At 36.4% G+C, this 5,044-nt stretch overlaps 1 pseudogene; it reads right to left on the reverse strand.

The window, feature by feature from the left end:
- Window positions 1-385: 385 nt before the first annotated feature.
- LOC104245152 (late blight resistance protein R1-A-like) lies at window positions 386-3,815 on the reverse strand (annotated as a pseudogene).
- Window positions 3,816-5,044: the final 1,229 nt, after the last annotated feature.

Consider the following 5,044-nt stretch of genomic DNA (forward strand, 5'->3'; position numbering starts at 1 on the left):
TCTCTTACAATTTAATCAAAATTTGTTCTTGATCGTAGGATTATTAATTTGGACATTAGTAATCCGGTTAGATCAATATTTATGTGATTGTCTTTATGGGATAAAGATTAGTTGATCTCATTAACTGAATCACATAGATAGATGATGCATATAGAGATATGATCATTGAACCGACTCATTGGATAATTCCTAATGGTTAGAATTACCATAAATTGTCAATAGGATATTCTCTTGAAGGACACCTCACGAAGAACATGGACTCCTAGAGCAAGTTATGTTACTCCCTCTCCAACACTCTACACATTAATCCTAAATATTCACAAAATCAAAACCAATAAAACAACAAAATCTGTTTAGTAACCTTTTTGGTTTTAGAGACGATCAATGAATCAATCAATTGAAATAACATACACTGATGCTTCATGTCCAAGATTGCGAGAAAAGACTGAGTTTTTCTCCTACAATTTCCGAAGGAGTTGAGAGGAAAAACCAGGAAAGTTTACATTATGTATAAGACATGGAGTGAAACAAACTTAGCAATCTGTAGTGGTGTTACAACATAAGAGAATGTGGATTTTTGCTAGCTGCATAATAGACCCCAGCATGAGCATATATGACTACAACAATTAGCTAAGAACTCCGTCTACTCTGCTTGTGTTTTTGCTGCAGTTCTCTAAGCAATTGTCAAATTCAAAAACATCCTCGTTAGCATGACGACATGGAGCAATTAGAGAAAGCAAGAATCTAATTTATTTTTTTCTTAAAAGAAGGAACAAGAAAAAACTGAAACAATACCATGTTGTGTAGACGAGTGTGTGCGTGAAGTCGTAGCTGCCAGCTATGTTGCATACTGATCCAAACCTGTATCGGACATATTGTTTGTACATTAGATGCACGTTGATAATCAAAATTACAGCACGGAGGAGTTTGTTTCTACTTACGTCCATAATGAGGTTAAGACGGCTGCATCCTTCAATCTCTTCGATGTCTTCCTTAAGTTTCACAGCTGAAGGCTCCAGAGTTTGTGGCCTGCGCCCAATCAGCTTAATCTGTTTCAATATCTGCAAAGTTAGGGGGAATCTCCTCAAGCTTAGGAAAAGATTCCTCTGGGTCATCCAACCTTGAGATACCTAACGACACCAGTTTCAACAACTTAAGTTTATTGAACTTGATATCTTTGAGGCACCACTCTTCCGACTTAATTCCCCAATCCTGTAATTTGAGATACTCTAGATTTCGTAGTCCCGCAACCAAGGGAGCTGCACTTACTATATGAGGCCCTTCAAGTTTCAACTTGTTTAGGTTTGAAGGAAAGTGTAACCCAGGTATACTATATCTTCTACCCACAAAGGAAAGGTCAAGTGATTGCAGCTGAGTAAATCTCCCTAGTTTGGGATTGGAAGTACAAATCTCTGCTGTACGTTCATTGCTAGAGATAGTGAGCCTAAGTTTTTGAACGTTAGGACACCTCCGTAATAAGACATCCATGCATTCACCACCATAAATTGGACAACGAACATTCCTTAATATCCTCAAATTTTCCAATTTTGAGGATTCTTCAAAGATCCCCTGCTTATTGTTTTCCAAATCAAAAACAGCATCACTAATATAAACATGCCTTAACTTTTCCATTTTCCAGAAAATCGGGAGTAACACTGTGCTCTTGAAAGCAATAACAATTAAAGTTTCAAGATGGCGTAGATGTGATTCCGGATGGAAATCAAATTGATCTGTCCTAACTGCGAGGTACTTCAGATAAATTAGTGGATGCAATGTAGCTGACGACAAAGGAACCACTTCATGAGAACTCAAATCCAACACCTTAAGAAATCCCAGTTTACTAATCTGAGGGAAGGGATTCCGTACTAAATATTCTCCTCCATCATTTGTTATCAGTGACCTTAAATGTTGATGGAAAGGCTCCGGTGTGAGCAATTCAAACGCGGAAACTTCATCAGTGACATTGATTCTCAGTAGAGTTTCCTTCCAATGAGAAAGCTGAAAGTCGCTATAATTCCCCTTCACTGCCAACATAAATTTTTCTTCTCTGCTTTTCTCCAAGCAAAAGTGAAGTACGACATCATGAACCTGGCAGTATTTGACTTTACCGTTATATCCTCTCCTTGAAACCATCACCACATTACTGCTAATGAGATCCATCAAGTAACTTTCAGCTGCCTCTTCCTTTAATCTCTCCGACTCAATGTTCTGCACGAAACCTTCCGCTATCCATAAACTTATCAATTTAGAAACTGGAATTCTCGCGTCCTCAGGAAACATCCCCATATAAAGGAGGCAAGGTTTTAAAGAATCGGTTAAATTATCATAACTTAACTGCATAGTTGAAAGACTATATCCTTCAGCCTCACCTAGATATGAAAGTAGAGCACTTTTAACCTCATGCCACCAAGATTCTTCCATTTTCTTCCTTTTGATTATTCCAGCTACCAAGATAATCACTAAAGGCAGTCCTTTGCATCTTTTTGCAACTGCTAGGCTGACATCTTGTAGTTCAGGTGGGCAAGCTTCCTTTTGAAACACTTTTTTCTGCAACAACTTTAGACTCTCATCGCGTGTGAGGAATGGGAGAGAATAAGGATCAGTATCATACTTGACCTGCTTACCTACTTCCTCAAGTCGGGTTGTTACTATTATTCTACTTCCTGTTTCACCATTTGGGAAGGATAATCTTAAATCTTCCCATGCTTTAATTTCCCACATATCATCCAAGACAATCAGATATCTTCTGCCAATTAATCTTTTCCTCAATATGTCAGCAAGTTCGCCAACCTCATCTACCTTGCCCTTGCCCTTGGAACCAGTAACTTGATTGAAAATCTCTTGTAATAACTCTTGTCGATTATATGTTTGGGAAATGATGCACCATGCTCGAACATTAAAATGGTAAATAATGCTGTCATTGTTATACAACTTTCTAGCAAAAGTTGTTTTACCTTGTCCCCCCATCCCAACAATTGGGATGACATCTAACTCATTTGTCCCTCGTGTCAGATACTTAATTATTCTTTTTGTGTCATTCTCAAAACCAACTATCTCCTCGTCATTCATAAGATTGCTATGTTGAGTCGGCAGATATTTAGTTTGCTCAGCCACAAAGCAGGGCCGACTCTCCAAACTCTTGTCAGACATCTTCCGTATATAAAGTAGAAAACTCCTGCAAGTTCAACAAACTCTCGTCATATTAATTTTCACTAAGTGGTAATTCCTCCGTTTCAGCTTTTTGAACCTGTTTCCGTTTTAATCCGTTTTTTCTAAATTTGGAAACAGTTTAACTTCGACTGCTGCTCAAATGTTCAGGTTTGAAAGTTAAAACTACAAGTTTCAAAAGACCACGGATTTCAAAAGTCTTCTTTTGTTTTATTAAACTTTGTACTCAATTAAATTGGTTCATATCAATTGAAACGACGAGAGTAATTTTTATTAGTGTCTTTCAATACTATTATATTGAGACTAATCTATACTATATTAAAAGCACGAAGGCCTTTAGCGAAATATTGTTATCTTTTTTACTCTTTAAAAATAGATTTTGCATGTAACAAAATTGTAATTTAAGTTATATTCTAAAATTTAGGACTTTGAAATCAACTAAATTTTGGTTATCAAATCTTTCTTTGTTTGAAATATTTATGTAAGATTTTGGGATATAACGTGTCAAGTGAGATTAGAAAAGAATTATCGAAACATACCTGACAAAGACCAAAGTTTGCAGTGGGAGAAAACTTGTAATTAATGACAAGTGAAGATTAATATCAGCATAAAGGGCCTTCTCACATTAGCATACTCTAACAAGATTAGTGAATGAATAATTATTGGTTCAATCAAACTAACATTCAATGTATATTGGATTGGATCTAAATGCTACCAAAAGTCAATGGAAGAATTATTTAATGAATAACAGCTAATTGGCAGGTTAGTATCCATTTCCATTGGCCTTCAAAGTCAGTCGTTGCATTAGTTTCTGTTAGGGCTGTTCATTCGGATCGGATATCCGAAATCCTAACCGATCCATTCAATTTTGGATTTCAGATTTCGGATTGGATCGCATTTCGGATTGTGTTTATTAAAATTTCGGATCGGATTCTGATTGGTATATTTTAATCCGATCCTATCCGAAATCCGAAATTATTAGGTAATATATAAATACTACACTTTTATTTCGGATAGTCAGACTTCCTTTACATCTTCCTCCAAGTTATTACCTTTACAATTGCTAGATTTAACTATGTTGGCACCATAGTACTCTCATAATTGCATAAACATGAATTTTTCTTAATATATTGCCTCTTTTACAAAGAAAATATACATATTAGTTTGCAACTTTGAGGCATAATACGATCTGAAATCTGATCCGATCCAAACTTTAAAATCCGATCCAATCTGATATAATTCGGATCGGATTCGGATTGCATTTTCTAGAATCCGAAATCCGAAATTCGAATTTGAAATGTGCTAAATCTGATCCGATCCTATCCGTGCACATCCCTAACCTTAACCAACATGATTTATATGAATCCAAATCTATCATCAAGTTACAAGAATACCACGTAGAGCATGTTTTTGGGGTCCTAAACTACCCGGACTTAACATAATAGTAGCTACGCACGGACTCTCATCACCTAGCGCGTACGTAGCCCCTGCATATAATAGTAATTAATTCAATTATTACACCTATGGGGACAATTCCCTCTTACAAGGTTAGAAAGGAGACTCACCTCGCTCCAAAATACACTTCCAATACCAAGAACGAGCACGAACTCTGAATTTGGAGCCGAACGATCCAAACTAGTTAAATGAGGTAGGAACTAGTCAATATAAGCTCACAAGATCATATTCTAGCGATTTAAGCGATTTTCCAACCCTTAACACAAGTTTCCCAAAATACGACCTCGGGCCCACATGCCCGGATTCCGAAATTTTTCGAAAGAAGTTGTTCTCCATAACCTAAGGATCAATAATATATGATTTTAATTCATTTCATAACAAATTACGTGGTTAAATCTAACTTTTATTAAAACCATAAGTT

The sequence above is a fragment of the Nicotiana sylvestris genome, chromosome 1 (assembly GCF_000393655.2).
Source record: "Nicotiana sylvestris chromosome 1, ASM39365v2, whole genome shotgun sequence".
Classification (NCBI taxonomy): domain Eukaryota; kingdom Viridiplantae; phylum Streptophyta; class Magnoliopsida; order Solanales; family Solanaceae; genus Nicotiana; species Nicotiana sylvestris.